Source organism: Pristiophorus japonicus, chromosome 9 (assembly GCF_044704955.1).
Source record: "Pristiophorus japonicus isolate sPriJap1 chromosome 9, sPriJap1.hap1, whole genome shotgun sequence".
Lineage (NCBI taxonomy): Eukaryota > Metazoa > Chordata > Chondrichthyes > Pristiophoridae > Pristiophorus > Pristiophorus japonicus.
The window spans coordinates 169,483,284-169,501,164 of NC_091985.1; the positions used below are offsets into that span (position 1 = coordinate 169,483,284).

Below are 17,881 nucleotides of genomic sequence, written 5' to 3' on the forward strand. Positions count from 1 at the left end.
GCCATTCGGCCCTTCTAGCCTGCACCACCATTCAATGAGTTCATGGCTGAACATGCAACTTCAGTACCCCATTCCTGCTTTCTCGCCATACCCCTTGATCCCCCTAGTAGTAAGGACTTCATCTAACTCCTTTTTGAATATATTTAGTGAATTGGCCTCAACAACTTTCTGTGGTAGAGAATTCCACAGGTTCACCACTCTCTGGGTGAAGAAGTTCCTCCTCATCTCGGTCCTAAATGGCTTACCCCTTATCCTTAGACTGTGTCCCCTGGTTCTGGACTTCCTCAACATTGGGAACATTCTTCCTGCATCTAACCTGTCTAACCCCGTCAGAATTTTAAACGTTTCTATGAGGTCCCCTCTCATTCTTCTGAACTCCAGTGAATACAAGCCCAGTTGATCCAGTCTTTCTTGATAGGTCAGTCCGCCATCCCGGGAATCAGTCTGGTGAACCTTCGCTGCACTCCCTCAATAGCAAGAATGTCCTTCCTCAGGTTAGGAGACCAAAACTGTACACAATACTCCAGGTGTGGCCTCACCAAGGCCCTGTACAACTGTAGCAACACCTCCCTGCCCCTGTACTCAAATGCCCTCGCTATGAAGGCCAACATGCCATTTGCTTTCTTAACTGCTTGCTGTACCTGCATGCCAACCTTCAGTGACTGATGTACCATGACACCCAGGTCTCTTTGCACCTCCCCTTTTCCTGATCTGTTACCATTCAGATAATAGTCTGTCTCTCTGTTTTTATCACCAAAGTGGATAACCTCACATTTATCCACATTATACTTCATCTGCCATGCATTTGCCCACTCACCTAACCTATCCAAGTCGCTCTGCAGCCTCATAGCATCCTCCTCGCAGCTCACACTGCCACCCAACTTAGTGTCATCCGCAAATTTGGAGATACTACATTTAATCCCCTCGTCTAAATCATTAATGTACAGAGTAAACAGCTGGGGCCCCAGCACAGAACCTTGCGGTACCCCACTAGTCACTGCCTGCCATTCTGAAAAGTACCCTATACTCCTACTCTTTGTTTCCTGTCTGACAACCAGTTCTCAATCCATGTCAGCACACTACCCCCAATCCCATGTGCTTTAACTTTGCACAGTAATCTCTTGTGTGGGACCTTGTCGAACGCCTTCTGAAAGTCCAAATATACCACATCAACTGGTTCTCCCTTGTCCACTCTACTGGAAACATCCTCAAAAAATTCCAGAAGATTTGTCAAGCATGATTTCCCTTTCACAAATCCATGCTGACTTGGACCTATCATGTCACCTCTTTCCAAATGCACTGCTATGGCATCCTTAATAATTGATTCCATCATTTTACCCACTACCGATGTCAGGCTGACCGGTCTATAATTCCCTGTTATCTCTCTCCCTCCTTTTTTAAAAAGTGGGGTTACATTGGCTACCCTCCACTCCATAGGAACTGATCCAGAGTCAATGGAATGTTGGAAAATGACTGTCAATGCATCCACTATTTCCAAGGCCACCTCCTTAAGTACTCTGGGATGCAGTCCATCAGGCCCTGGGAATTTATCGGCCTTCAATCCCATCAATTTCCCCAACACAATTTCCTGACTAATAAGGATTTCCCTCAGTTCCTCCTCCTTACTAGACCCTCCGACCCCTTTTATATCCGGAAGGTTGTTTGTGTCCTCCTTAGTGAATACCGAACCAAAGTACTTGTTCAATTAGTCCGCCATTTCTTTGTTCCCCATTATGACTTCCCCTGATTCTGACTGCAGGGGACCTATGTTTGTTTTTACTAACCTTTTTCTCTTTACATATCTATAGAAACTTTTGCAATCCGTCTAAATGTTCCCTGCAAGCTTCTTCTCGTACTCCATTTTCCCTGCCCTAATCAAACCCTTTGTCCTCCTCTGCTGAGTTCTAAATTTCTCCCAATCCCCGGGTTCGCTGCTATTTCTGGCCAATTTGTATGCCACTTCCTTGGCTTTAATACTATCCCTGATTTCCCTTGATAGCCACGGTTGAGCCACCTTCCCTTTTTTATTTTTACGCCAGACAGGAATGTACAATTGTTGTAGTTCATCCATGCGGTCTCTAAATGTCTGCCATTGCCCATCCACAGTCAACCCCTTAAGTATCATTTGCCAATCTATCCTAGCCAATTCACGCCTCATACCTTCAAAGTTAGCCTTCTTTAAGTTCTGGACCATGGTCTCTGAATTAACTGTTTCATTCTCCATCCTAATGCAGAATTCCACCATATTATGGTCACTCTTCCCCAAGGGGCCTCGCACAACGAGATTGTTAATTAATCCTCTCTCATTACACAACACCCAGTCTAAGATGGCCTCCCCCCTAGTTGGTTCCTCGACATATTGGTCTAAAAAACCATCCCTTATGCACTCCAGGAAATCCTCCTCCACTGTATTGCTTCCAGTTTGGTTAGCCCAATCTATGTGCATATTAAAGTCACCCATTATAACTGCTGCACCTTTATTGCACGCACCCCTAATTTCATGTTTGATGCCCTCCCCAACATCACTACTACTGTTTGGAGGTCTGTACACAACTCCCACTAACGTTTTTTGCCCTTTGGTGTTCTGCAGCTCTACCCATATAGATTCCACATCATCCAAGCTAATGTCCTTCCTAACTATTGCCTTAATCTCCTCCTTATCCAGCAATGCTACCCCACCTCCTTTTCCTTTTATTCTATCCTTCCTGAATGTTGAATACCCCTGGATGCTGAGTTCCCAGCCCTGATCAGCCTGGAGCCACGTCTCCGTAATCCCAATCACATCATATTTGTTAACATCTATTTGCACAGTTAATTAATCCACCTTATTGCGGATACTCCTTGCATTAAGACACAAAGCCTTCAGGCTTGTTTTTTTAACACCCTTTGTCCTTTTAGAATTTTGCTGTACAATGGCCCTTTTTGTTCTTTGCCTTGGGTTTCTCTGCCCTCCACTTTTCCTCATCTCCTTTCTGTCTTTTGCTTTTGCCTCCTTTTTGTTTCCCTCTGTCTCCCTGCATTGGTTCCCATCCCCCTGCCATATTAGTTTAACTCCTCCCCAACAGCACTAGCAAACACTCCCCCTAGGACATTGGTTCCGGTCCTGCCCAGGTGCAGACCGTCCGGTTTGTACTGGTCCCACCTCTCCCAGAACCGGTTCTAATGCCCCAGGAATTTGAATCCCTCCCTGCTGCACCACTGCTCAAGCCACGTATTCATCTGCGCTATCCTGAGATTCCTACTCTGACTAGCATGTGGCACTGGTAGCAATCCCGTGATTACTACTTTGAGGTCCTATTTTTTAATTTAGCTCCTAGCTCCTTAAATTCATTTCGTAGGACCTCATCCGTTTTTTTACCAATGTCGTTGGTACCAATGTGCACCACGACAACTGGCTGATCTCCCTCCCTTTTTAGAATGTCCTGCACCCGCTCCGAGACATCCTTGACCCTTGCACCAGGGAGGCAACATACCATCCTTATTATCTGGGGCTTTAAGTGCCATATGACTACCATCAATTGTTCCCTGCACCTGTGGGAACCCTGCTGGTCTGTGGAACTGGATAGCACTGCTTGTCTGCTCCCATGGGAAGGATATGAATTGTGCAGTCCTTCTGAATACAGCACCAGTGACCATCATGATGCAACGTTAGCAGCTACCTGACTATTGTGGCAAAGGACACCTGATTCTGCCTGGAAGGATCCGGTTGCGAAGATATTCAAGGCAGTGACGACATTGACTTGGATAGATAATGCTGTTCCTCTGATAGAAATGGGCTGCAGTTCAGCCAGCAATTGCCCGTATCTCCCCAATACTCCACAGAGGGAGGCATAGTCTTTTGAAGTACTAATAGTCAGTAAAGTCTAAATAATACTGCAACAACAGCACCGTGTATTTATATAGCACCTTTGCCTTGGAAAAATATCCCGCGGTATAAGGAAAAAATGGACAGGAAACCAAGGAAGCAGATATTAGGAGGGATGCACAAAAGCTTGGTTAAAGCGATGGTTTTTAACGAGAAGCTGAAAGGAGGCAAGCAGGAGGTGAGGCAGAGCGATCAGGGAGGGAATTGTAGGGCATGAGGTGTGGTCAGATGGTGGCTCAGCAAGCAATGGTGGGCAAAGCAATCTGGTCCCAGTGGATTGGAAAACTGCAAATGTAACACCCCTATTTAAAAAAGGAGGCAGACAAAAAACAGGAAACTATCGACCAGTTAGACTAACATCTGTGGTTGGGAAAATGTTGGAGTCCATTGTTAAAGAAGCAATAACAGGATATTTGGAAAAGCAAAATTCGGTCAGGCAGAGTCAGCATGGATTTATGACGTGGAAGTCATGTTTGACAAATTTTCTGGAGTTCTTAGAGGATGTAACGAACAGGGTGGATAAAGGGGAACCAGTGGATGTGGTGTATTTGGACTTCCAGAAGGCATTTGACAAGGTGCCACATAAAAGGTTACTGCACAAGATAAAGATCACGGGGTTGGGGGTAATATATTAGCATGGATAGACAATTGGCAACCAGTAACTAGTGGGGTGCAGCAGGAAACAGTGCTGGGACCCCAACTATTTACAATCTATATTAACGACTTGGAAGAAGGGACTGAGTGTAACGTAGCCAAGCTTGCTGACAATACAAAGATGGGAAGAAAAGCAATGTGTGAGGAGGACACAAAAAAATCTGCACAAGGACATAGACAGCCAAAGTGAATGTGCAAAAATTGGCAGATGGAGTATAATGTTGGAAAGTGTGAGGTCATGCACTTTGGCAGAAAAAAAAATCAAAGAGCAAGTTATTATTTAAATGGAGAAATATTGCATAGTGCCACAGTACAGCGGGACCTGGGGATACTTGTGCATGAAACACAAAAGGATAGTATACAGGCACAGCAATTGATCAAAAAGGCCAATGGTATCTTGGCCTTTATAGCAAAGGGGATGGAGTATAAAAACAGGGAAGTCTTACTACAGCTATATAAGGTATTGGTGAGGCCACACCTGGAATACTGCGTGCAGTTTTACTTTCCATATTTACGAAAGGATATACTTGCTTTGGAGGCAGTTCAGAGAAAGTTCACTAGGTTGATTCCGGGGATGAGGGGATTGACTTATGAGGAAAGGTTGAGGAGGTTGGGCCTCTACTCATTGGAATTCAGAAGAATGAGAGGTGATCTTATCGAAACGTGTAAGATTATGAGGGGGCTTGACAAGGTGGATGCAGAGAGGATGTTTCTACTGATGGGGGAGACTAGAACTAGAGGGCATGATCTTAGAATAAGGGGTCACCCATTTAAAACTGAGATGAGGAGAAATCTCTTCTCTCAGAGGGTTGTAAATCTGTGGAATTCGCTGCCTCAGAGAGCTGTGGAAGCTGGGACATTGAATAAATTTAAGACAGAAATAGACAGTTTCTTAAATGATAAGGGGATAAGGGGTTATGGGGAGCGGGCGGGAAGTGGAGCTGAGTCCGTGATCGGATCAGCCATGATCTTATTGAATGGTGGAGAAGGCTCGAGGGACCGTATGGCCTGCTCCTGTTCCTATTTCTTATGTTCTTATGAAAGGAAGAAACAACGCACAAGGTGCCAGAGACAGAGTAACTGAGACTTTGAGAGAGGGACTGTAGGGAATGGAGGAGGGTAGAGAAATAGGGCCATAGAGGGATTTAAGTATGAGAATGAGAATATTAATTGTAGAGATTTGGGGATTAGGAGCCTTTATAGGTCAGCGAGTATTGGGTGAGCAGGACTTTGTGTGGGATTGGATACAGGCAGCAGCGTATTGGATAGGCTGTAGGTTATGGAAGGTTAAGAGTAGGTGCATGGCCAGGGGAGCGTTGGAATAGTCAAGTCTGGAGGGGACAAGGACATGGATGAGGATTTCAGTAGCAGATGGAAAGGCAGAAGTGGAGATGGGCGCAGTTACAGTGGTAGAAATAGGCTTTTCTGCGTTAAATTTCTTCTGCCACGTGTCTTCCCATTACACCAGCCTGTCTTTGTCCTCCCGGAGTCTGTTACTATCCTCCTCACTGTTTATTACTTTTCTGAGTTTTGTGTCATCTGCAAAGTTTGAAATGATGCCCTGTATACCCAAATCCAGGTCATTTATATCAAAACAAGCAGCGGTCCCAACACCGATCCCTGGGTGATACCACTGTATACTTTCCCACAGTCTGAAAAACAACCGCTCACCACTACTCTCTGCTGTCTGTCCCTTAGCCAACTTTATATCCACATTGCCCCTTTAATCCCATGGGGTTTCATTTTGATAACAAGTCTATTATGTGGTACTTTATGAAATGCCTTTTGAAAGTCCATATATACAGCATCAACCGCACTGCCCTCATCGTTAATTCAAAGAACTCAATCTAGTTGGTCAAACACAATTTGCCTTTAACAAATCCGTGTTGGCTTTTATTTATTAGCCAATACTTTTTTTTTCCAATTGTCAATTAATTTTGTCCCATATTATTGTCTCTAAAAGTTTCCCTGCCACCAATGTTGGGCTGACTGGCCTGAAGTTGCCAGGTTTATCCCTCTCCCCGTTTTTGAACATGTGGAAGCAGACCCAATATTGCCAAGGAGGGTGAGGTATTTTTTTTTTAAATCTGTCTCCTTGTGTTCTGAGAGGAGCAGAAGAACAAGGAAACCTCAGGGATCTCCTGCCCCGGGTTTCCTTCCCCATTCCAATGCCATTCCAAACACTTTCTTCGTGCCGGGGAGCGTTGGATAAGGCTTCCTGCCACCCCAAATCCTGCTCTTCCCCACTGGCCACGTAGCTTTTCCTGCTGGGTTTGGGGCGGGAGAATGCGTCCGATTGTGTAGATAAGGCCCTGGAGTTGCAATGTCCTGAGCCTCGTGCTGCAGAGGATGGACCGCATGCACCCTGGCCACACCAATCCTGTTCATCTTTAACATCATCCCGCTATCTTTCAAATATTAAAATGATGCCCTGTCCACTCACTCAGGTGGGTGTAAAAGATCCCATGGCATTATTCGAAGAAGAGCAGGGTATTACTCCCCCGTGTTCTGGCCAATATTTATCCCTCAACCAACCAACATCACTAAAACAGATTATCTGCTCATTGTCACATTGCTGTTTTGCGGGAGCTTGCTGTGTGCAAATTGGCTGCCACACTCCAAAAGTACTTCATTGGCTATAAAACACTGTGGGGATTTCAAATTCTTTCTTTCTTCAGACTCTCCCTCCCTCTCGCTCCCACCTCTTTACCAATCCATTATGGAGGACTCAGCTGTTCCTGACTGAATGACAAGAGTGCAATGGTAAATAACTATTTGGAAGAGAAAATCAATTCCCCTTTTTGCTTTACTTTATTTTTCAGCTCTCACGGCCAGAGACGCTTTAGATTTAATGCCGAGAAAACAGTTCAAACAATGTTCGTCAGTGAGCTCCGGCTGTTATTACCTTTGCTTACAGACGCAAACACAGACGTGGATCTGTGGAGACAGACAAGGAATGCGCTGTCACAACTGAAGGAAATCAAATCAAGTCTTGGTGATAGTAAGTTCCTTTGTTTAAGTTCCTATGTTCCTCTGCTGCGTTGTTTTTATAGTACCTCCACGCTGATTATTGTTCAACTCGGTTGTTTGCATCCTTGGCATCCTATTCAACCCGAGCAGAGATGCTGACTCCATATCCCTCTTTGACCTCGGTAACATCGTCCGTCTCCTCCCCTGCCACAGTCCACCTGCTGCTGAAACTCTCATCCATGCATTTGTCACCTCCAGACTCGACTCTCACAAAGCTCTCCTGGCCAGCCTCCCATCCTTCATCCTCTATAAACTTCAACTCATCCAAAGCTCGGCAACCCGTATCCTAACCAAGTCCCGCTCACACATCACTCCCGTGCCCACTGACCAACACAGGCTCTCAGTCCTCCAACACCTCCAATTTTAAATTCTTATTCTCGTGTTTAATCCCTCCATGGCCTCGCCCCTCCTGATCTCTGTCACCACGTCTAGCCCTACAATCCCCACCACCCCCTCATACCCCCACCACCGAGCTCTTTGTTCCTCAAACTTGGTCCCTCCCATCATTGGCGGCAGTGTCTTCAGCTGCCTTGGCTCTGCAATTCCCTAAACCCCTCTGCCTCTCAACCTCCCTCTCCTCCTTTAAAGAAAGTAAGAAAAAAACTTTCATTTATAAGAACATAAGGACATAAGAAATAGGAGCAGGAGTAGGCCACCTGGCCCCTCGAGCCTGCTCCACCATTTAATAAGATCACGGCTGATCTGATCATGGACTCAGCTCCACTTCCCCGCCCACTCCCCATAACCCTTTATTCCCTTAAAAATCTGTCTATCTCCACCTTAAATATATTCAATGGCCCAGCCTCCACAGCTCTCTGGGGCAGAGAATTCCACAGATTTACAACCCTCTGAGAGAAGAAATTCCTTCTCATCTCAGTTTTAAATGGGCGGCCCCTTATCCTGAGACGATGTCCCCTAGTTTTAGTTTCCCCTATCAGTGGAAACATCCTCTCTGCATCCACCTTGTCAGCCCCCTCATTTATACCTTTCGATAAGATCAGCTCTCATTCTTCTGAACTCCAATGTTTCTAGGCCCAACCTACTCAACCTATCTTCATAAGTCAAATCTCCTCATCTCCAGAATCAACTGAGTGAACCTTCTCTGAACAGCCTCCAATGGAAGTATATCCTTCCTTAAATACGGAGACCAAAACTGTACACAGTACTCCAGGTGTGGCCTCACCAATACCCTGTACAGTTGTAACAGGACTCTCTGCTTTTATACTCCATCCCCCTTGCAATAAAGGCCAACATTCCATTGGCCTTCTTGATCACTTACTGTACCTGCATATTAACTTTTTGTGTTTCATGCACAAGGACCCCCAGGTCCCTCTGTACTGCAGCACTTTGCAATTTTCTCCATTTATATTATAATTTGCTTTTCTATTATTTCTGCCAAAGTGCATAACCTCACAGATCCCCACATTATATTCCATCTGCCAAATTCTTGCCCACTCACTTAGCCTGTCTATATCCCTTTGCAGATTTTTTGTGTCCTCCTCACAATTTGCTTTCCCACCCATCTTTGTATCATCAGCAAACTTGGCTACATTACACTCGGTCCCTTCATCCAAATCATTAATATAGACTCCAAATAGTTGAGGACCCAGCACCGATCCCTGTGGCACCCCACTAGACATTGTTTGCCAACTGGAAAATGACCCATTTATCCTGATTCTCTGTTTTCTATTAGTTAGCCAATCCTCTATCCATGCTAATATATTACCCCCAACCCGGTGAGCTTTTATCTTGTGCAGTAACCTTTTATGTGGCACCTTGTCAAAGTCCAAAGCCACATCCACTGGTTCCCCTTTATCCACCCTGTTCGTGACATCCTCAAAGAATTTCAGCAAATTTGTCAAACATGATTTCCCTTTCATAAAACCACATTGACTCTGCTTGAATGCATTATGTTTGTCCAAATGTCCCACTACTGCTTCCTTAATAATGGACTCCAGCATTTTCCCAACAACAGATGTTAGACTAACTGGTCTATAGGTTCCTGCTTTTTGTCTCCCACCTTTCTTAAATAGGGGCGTTACATTTGCGGTTTTCCAATCCGCTGGGACCTCCCCAGAATCCAGGGAATTTTGGTAGATTACAACCAATGCATCCACTATCTCTGCAGCCACTTCTTTTAAAACCCTAGGATGTAAGCCATCAGGTCCAGGGGACTTGTCCACCTTTAGTCCCATTAGTTTATATCGCGCCTTTCATGCCCTCAGGTTGTCCCAAAGCACTTTACAGCCAGTAAAGTACTTTTGAAGTAGCTGTATAGTCACTCCTTAAAATCCATGGTTTTGATCAAGCTTTTAGTCATCCCTCCTAAAGGGCCCAATTTTGGCCATGACGTGCATCAATTTTTTTGGAGTAAGTTGTTTTTTCTGGCGTAAGTTAAAAAATGCCATTTTCCCCAAAAGATTTGCTCCAGAGTAAGTCAGTTAGGTACGATTATTTTTTTAAGGTCAGTTTTTTTCCCAAAAGGGGGTGTTCCCAGACACTTACGGCAATTTTGGCCATTTATGTCATTTTGGCCAGCAAAAATGTACTCCAAATCCACTTAGGTCCACATAGCAGTGCATTTGGAAAGAGGTGACATGATAGGTCCAAGTCAGCATGGATTTGTGAAAGGGAAATCATGCTTGACAAATCTTCTGGAATTTTTTGAGGATGTTTCCAGTAGAGTGGACAAGGGAGAACCAGTTGATGTGGTATATTTGGACTTTCAGAAGGCGTTCGACAAGGTCCCACACAAGAGATTGATTTGCAAAGTTAGAGCACATGGGATTGGGGGTAGTGTACTGACATGGATTGAGAACTGGTTGTCAGACAGGAAGCAAAGAGTAGGAGTAAATGGATACTTTTCAGAATGGCAGGCAGTGACTAGTGGGGTACCGCAAGGTTCTGTGCTGGGGCCCCAGCTGTTTACACTGTACATTAATGATTTAGATGAGGGGATTAAATGTAGTATCTCCAAATTTGCGGATGACACTAAGTTGGGTGGCAGTGTGAGCTGCGAGGAGGATGCTGTGAGGCTGCAGAGTGACTTGGATAGGTTAGGTGAGTGGGCAAATGCATGGCAGATGAAGTATAATGTGGATAAATGTGAGGTTATCCACTTTGGTAGTAAAAACAGAGAGACAGACTATTATCTGAATGGTGACAGATTAGGAAAAGGGGAGGTGCAAAGAGACCTGGGTGTCATGGTACATCAGTCATTGAAGGTTGGCATGCAGGTGCAGCAGGCGGTTAAGAAAGCAAATGGCATGTTGGCCTTCATAGCGAGGGGATTTGAGTACAGGGGCAGGGAGGTGTTGCTACAGTTGTACAGGGCATTGGTGAGGCCACACCTGGAGTATTGTGTACAGTTTTGGTCTCCTAACCTGAGGAAGGACATTCTTGCTATTGAGGGAGTGCAGCGAAGGTTCACCAGACTGATTCCCGGGATGGCGGGACTGACCTATCAAGAAAGACTGGATCAACTGGGCTTGTATTCACTGGAGTTCAGAAGAATGAGAGCGGACCTCATAGAAACATTTAAAATTCTGACGGGGTTAGACAGGTTAGATGCAGGAAGAATGTTCCCAATGTTGGGGAAGTCCAGAACCAGAGGTCACAATCTAAGGATAAGGGGTAAGCCATTTAGGACCGAGATGCGGAGGAACTTCTTCACCCAGAGAGTGGTGAACCTGTGGAATTCTCTACCACAGAAAGTTGTTGAGGCCAATTCACTAAATATATTCAAAAAGGAGTTAGATGAGGTCCTTACTACTCGGGGGATCAAGGGGTATGGCGAGAAAGCAGGAATGGGGTACTGAAGTTGAATGTTCAGCCATGAACTCATTGAATGGCGGTGCAGGCTAGAAGGGCCGAATGGCCTACTCCTGCACCTATTTTCTATGTTTCTATGTATGTGGCCAGCTCTGAAAAACCTTGCGGGCAGTTAAGAAAAAGCAGCGCACATTCGGTAGACATTAGGGCGGGGATAGGGGAGGGAAGGGAACTGGAGAGGGTCTCAACAACCAAGCACCAAACATTGCAAGGAAAAGCTCAAACCAATAAAATACTAATAAAAATTAAGTAAATCCAACCGGAGAAATGCAAGCTGTTGGCTGCGATGTCACATGGTTGGGGGGGGTGGGGTAGCTAGAGAGAGAGAGAGAGAGATACTGGTATACAAAACACTCTTTCTCTTTCTCCCCCAAAAACTCTCCTCCCCCCCAATCAAAACTCTCATCCCTCCCCCCCACCCAATCAAAATTCTCAAGCACACACAACCACTAAATAAAAAATAGAACTGAAGTCCTACCTCGCCCGGGAACTCAGCGGGCCGGCCGGTGCGGGAGGTTACTCGACCGAGGATAGGGTGTTGGGAAAATTGGGGTGTCCCTTCCCTGAGTTAGGGGCTGTGAGCATCAGGTCCTGCTCACAGCCCACAGGACGCGCTGGGAGGGCAGGAGCGTGCGCGCAGCTCTCACTGAGCATGCGCGCAGCCCTCACTTAGCATGCGCGCAGCCCTCACTGAGCATGCGCGCAGCCCTCACTGAGCATGCACGCAGACCTCAGTGAGCATGCGCGCAGGTGCCGGCAGCGTTTTCTGCGCTGGCCTGTTGCTTCGCACCACCCACCCCTTCAGTCTGCACTCACGCCACGACTCCGCAGACTCCGAAGAGCGGCCAGGATGGGGCCCCTTCTTTCTGGCGCCCTTTCAAGCGCCCAGCGCGCAAAGTCACCGCGCTTCAGGTCAGTACGCCGAAAAAACGGCTTGGGCAATGTTGGGCCCAATATCTCTTTCTTTGGCTCAGTGCATTTTTTCTGATTACGCCTTGATGGGACATTTTTATGAATTAAAGGCACCATCTAAATGCGAGTTGTTGTTACTTGTCTGCCAAACAGTCATTCCAAAGGAGTGTCAGATCAGAAAGAGGATAATCTATTGAACAATATGTTCCTGTGTCTCCTTGTTCCGCAGTCATGGACAGCACCTCCCAAACCCGCGGCCACTACCACCTGGAAGGACGAGGGCAGCAGGCGCATGGGAACACCACCACCTGCAAGTTCCCCTCCGAGTCACACACCATCCTGACTTGGAAATATATCGCCATTCCTTCATCGTCGCTGGGTCAAATCCTGGAACTCCCTCCCTAACAGCACTGTGGGAGCACCTTCACCACACGGACTGCAGCGGTTCAAGAAGGTGGCTCACCACCACCTTCTCAAGGGGCTTTTAGGGATGGGCAATAAATGCCGGCCTTGGCAGCTACACACACATCCCAGAAACGAATAAATTTTAAAAATGGATCAACTTGAAATAATGCTCAGGTCTAACCTTTCCTGTTCAACCTTATAACTTATGGATATTAAATATATATTGGAAAAGGAGAAATTTACAGAGCTATGGGGAAAGAGCAGGGGAGCGGGACTAATTGGAGAGCTCTTTCAAAGGGACAGCACAGGCACGATGGGCCGAATGGTTTCCTTCTGTGTCATATGATTTTATGATTTTATAACATGCAGCACAGTTTTCAGTCTCATTCTTGTCCATAGGCAACTTACTGTGTGTGTGATCGCTGTTTTAGTGTTATTGTCACACACTGTAAAGCAGTGTATTGCTTCTTTTCATGGAGAGACAAAGATGAATTACCAAGGCGCACACTGCAGGACAGCATCAAGTTTCAGAATAATAAATCAAAGATGAGGTAAATTGAGAAGTAGTGATTAAGTGCTGACAAACTTGGGGTTTCAAAACCTGAAGGTTATGGGATGGCAGAAAAGCTGAGGGAGGTGTTTTGAGTATCTGAGAAGGACAAAACTGGATTGGGACAAATCTTACTTTCTACGAGGATTTGAACAGATAATCCAGGCTGACACTGCAGTGCAGTGCTGAGGGAGCGCTGCACTATCGCAATTGCTTTCTTTCGGATGAGACGGTAATCTAAGGCCCTGTCTGTCCTCCCAGGTAGACGTAAACGATCCCGTGGCACTATTTGAAGAAGAGCTGGGGAATTTCCTGACTAATATTTATCTCTCAACCAACATCACAAAAGTAGATTCGTCGTTTAGCTCATTGCTATTTGTGGGACCTTGTTGTGTGCAAATTGGCAAACAACAACTTTACATTTATATAGCACCTTTAACATAGCAAAACGTCCCAAGGCGCTCCACAGGAGCGTTGTCAATAAAATATTTTATCACCGAGCTGCAGAGGAGATTTCAGGACAGATGACCAAAAGCTTGGTCAATGGGGTAAGTTTTATGGAACACCTTAAAGGATGAGTGAGAGGCGCAGAGGTTTTGGGAGGGCATACCAGAGCTTCGGGCCAAAGCAGCTGAAAGCACAGCCACTAATGGTGAAGCGATGAAAATTGGGGTTGCCCAAGGTGCCTGAATTGGAGGAGCGCAGCGATCTCGAAGGCTTCTATTGCTGGGGGAGGTTACAGAGATAGGTAGGGGCAAGGCCACAGAGGCAATGCTCCAGGGACCCCACGCAGCCGGCTTTTCAGTGAGATAAACCACGCATGTGCAGTATTTTGAATGGTCCGCGCAACCCCTTAAAAGGCCCTGCATGGCGCCAAACACAATTACAGGGAGCATTGCATGGAGGGATTTGAAAATGTGTTGAGGATTTAAAAACTGAGTCGTTGTCAGACTGGGAGCCAGTGTAGGTCAGCGAGGACAAGGATGATGGGTGAACGGGTCTTGCTGCGAGTTAAGATATGGGCAGGAGAGTTTTGTTTGAGCTCAAGTTTATGTAGGGTGGAAGATGGGAGGCTGGTCGGGAGAGTATTGGAATAGTCAAGTCATGAGGTAACAATGGCATGGATGAGGGTTTCAGCAGCAGATGAGCTGAGGCAGGTTCCGAGTCGGGCGATGTTACTGAGGCAGAAGTAAGTGGTCTTGGTAATGGAGTGGATACTTGGTCGGAAGCTGATCTCGGGGTCAAACACAACACCAAGGTTGGGAATGGTCTGGCTCCGCTTCAGACAGTTGTTAGGGATGGAACCGGTGGTCAAGGAATGGAGTTTGTGGTGGGAACCAAAGTCCTCCCAACATTGCAACAGTGACTACACTTCAATAATATTTCACTAGCTGTAAAGCACTTTGGGAGCTGCTATATAAAGTCAAGTCTTTCTTTCTGGAGGAGGAGGACCATGTAGAATGATGTATTTGGAAATGAGAAGTTAGGGACAGGGGAGGCCTAAACTTTCCTTGTGGAGCCGAGAGGAGCAGGTCAGCTCCTCCTGGTTCCATGGAAGTAAAACAAGGTAAAACAACTACCTCCTTTGGTCTTATTACGGCCCTGACTCCCTCTGCTAGCTTCACCTGGCAGGCAAGCGACAGCTGATTCCCCACTCAGGCCACTGGTTAAAATAGCAGTCGAGCCCGATTACATCATCGGAACCCGATCTGCATATTTAAAGCAGGATTGCGATAATAACTGCCTTTATTTATTGCCTCACACTTAAACAGCTGCCTTGCTATTATAAACCCTTGGAATACTGAAATGTACAGTGCAGTCCATGATTACAACCTCTGTTATAACAAGCCACCTTTATCCCAGGGGCAGCTCCTATTTGCATTTGAATTCCTAATGGAGCTCGTGGTATGAGCAGGATTGCTTTACTGGCCAGAATTGCTCTTTTCATTAAAAATCTGAGAGACCCTTGCTTTTTTCACTAATCAACAACCCCAATAACAAAGATTGAGCAATGTGTAATTTTGTATCATGTGATTCTTGCAAAAAAGATTCCGCTAACAATAAGAAGCGAGCAGCGGCCAATCTTGGCGAACATGCCATAATAATCTTTCAGTGTTTAACAGTATAAACAAAAAGTTCATTGGTGCAGCTGTGAAGTACACAGTTGTTGTCAGACCAGGCCCAGGATGTCCTCAGATAAAAGAGGACAGTGTCAGAGGGCCCAATATGACAGCCATGCTAAACTCCATTTCAAACACTAAATATAATTGGGGGGGAGGCCAACACAAAAGAGCAGAACGATGAAGGCATGAATATTACTTGATAGTCCCATAACAGCACACCTGAAAATCAGCAGGCCTTCCAGTGCACTGCACTATACAGCAGACACCTCAAGTTGCTAGACATATATCACCAACGATGTCTCCGCAAGATCCTGCAAATCCCCTGGGAGAACAAGTGCACCAACATCAGTGTCCTCGTCCAGGCTAACATCCCCAGCATTGAAGCACTGACCACACTCGATCAGCTCCACTGGGCAGGCCACGTTGTTCGCATGCCAGACACGAGACTCCCAAAGCAAGTGCTCTATGCAGAGCTCCTTCACGGCAAACTAGCCAAAGGTGGGCAGCGGAAACGCTACAAGGACACCCTCAAAGCCTCCCTGATAAAGTGCAACATTCCCCCTGACACCTAGGAGTCCCTGGCCAAAGACCGCCCGAAGTGGAGGAAGTGCATCCGAGAGGGTGCTGAGCACCTCGAGTCTCGTCACCAAGAGCATGTAGAAATCAAGCGCAGGCAGCGGAGGGAGCGTGCGGTAAACCAGACTCCCCACCCACCCTTTCCTTCAACTACTGTCTGTCCCACCTGTGACAGAGTCTGTGGCTCTCGTATTGGACTGTTCAGCCACCAAAGAACTCACTTCAGGAGTGGAAACAAGTTTTCCTCGATTCCGAGGGATTGCTTATGATGATAATGAGCTGTGTCAGGCAAGGCCTGCTTTGGGAGTACATTCCCCACTGCATACTGCGATCGCGTTTATGCTAACACGATTTGCCCGCGATATATACGGTGGGCGATAAAACCATCTGAATAAAGCTGCCTGAAGTGGCCACCGGCTGTTCGCCCTGTGAACAACTACCAGAGGAAGACTTTGGCCAGCTTCAATCAGCTGTTCACACTACGTGTACTGAGAGAAGTGCAGGAAACTCCTTTCCAGTTCTCGCCATGAAGATTGGCAGCTGCAGGCTTTGTGCAGTTACTCAAATGAAGGAAGTTCCTTGGCAAAGACGGATTCATATATTTGGGCAACTTCAATCAGCTGCGGGAGGAAGATAGAAATGGGAGACTTCGGGGAGCTTCAATCGGGTAAGTACTGAATACTACGAAATAGGCAGTGGGCTGAATACGGCTGAAGCAATGCCTTTGTAATGGACTCCTATGGAGATGGCAAATGGTCAGTGCTATTTTCCTGATATAGACGGCTGGCCAGGATAAGTGGGGACTGTATCACCGGGGCCTTGTTTAAGTTGGAGCGTGGTCCCCTGTGTCAGAGGGGATGTGGCAGGGGAAGTTTTGGCCTTGTGGTACCACTCTCGCCTCAAAGTCCGAAGGCTCACTCGAGAGATTTAAACACATTATCTAGGCTGACACTCCAATGGACTACTGAGAAGGTGCTGCACTGTCAGAAGTGCCATCTTTCAGATGAACTTAGGTAAACTGTCCCTACTCGTCCTTCTCAACCTGTCTGCAGCCTTTGACATGGTTGAGCACACCATCCTCCTCCACAACCTCGCCATTGTCATCCAGCTGTGTGGGACTGCATTTCCCTGGTTCCATTCCTAACTTTCCAGCCGTAACCATAGAATCACCTGCAATGGCTTCTCTACCCACTCTCACACCGCTACCTCTGGTGTCCCCCACAGATCTATCCTTGGTCCCCTTCCTGTTTCTCATTTACATGCTGCCCCTCAGTGACATCATCTGATGACGCAGTACCAGTCTCCACATTTACGCTGACGATACCCAGCTCTACCTCACTGTCACCTCTCTCGACCCCTCCACTGTCTCTCAACAGTCACACTGCTTGTCCGACATCCGGCACTGAGCAGAAATTCCCTCCAATTAAATATTGGGAAGACCAAAGCTATTGTCTTCGGTCCAATGCCACAAACTGTTCCCTTGTCACCGATTGCACCCTCTCCCAGGCAACTGTCTGAGGCTAACCCAGGCTGTTCGCAGTCTTGATGTGGAACTTGACCCAAAGATGAACTTCCTACCTCATATCCGCGCCATCACTAAGACCATCCATTTCCACCTCCGTAACATCGTTCATCTCCGCCCTTGCCTCAGCTCATCTGCCGCTCAAACACTCATCCATGCCTTTGTTACCTCTAGACTTGACTATTCCAACACATTCCTGGCCGGCCTCCCTAGTTCTACCTTCCATTAACTTGGGATCATCCAAAACTCGGCTGTTCTTGTCCCAACTCGCACCAAGTCCCGCTCACCCATCTCCCCTGTGCTCGCTGAACTATATTGGCTCCAGTTAAGCAACACCTCGATTTAAAAACTCTCATCCTTGTTTTCAAACCCCTCCATGGCCTCGCCCATCGCTATCTTTGTAATCTTTTCCA

General features: G+C 46.5%; 1 long non-coding RNA gene across 1 annotated transcript; it reads left to right on the forward strand.

Annotated features, from left to right (window-relative positions):
• Nucleotides 1-7,258: 7,258 nt before the first annotated feature.
• LOC139272755 (uncharacterized) lies at nucleotides 7,259-12,653 on the forward strand. Its single transcript, XR_011594956.1, has 3 exons — nucleotides 7,259-7,282; nucleotides 7,437-7,520; nucleotides 12,522-12,653. It is a non-coding gene; the product is annotated as an uncharacterized lncRNA (long non-coding RNA).
• Nucleotides 12,654-17,881: the final 5,228 nt, after the last annotated feature.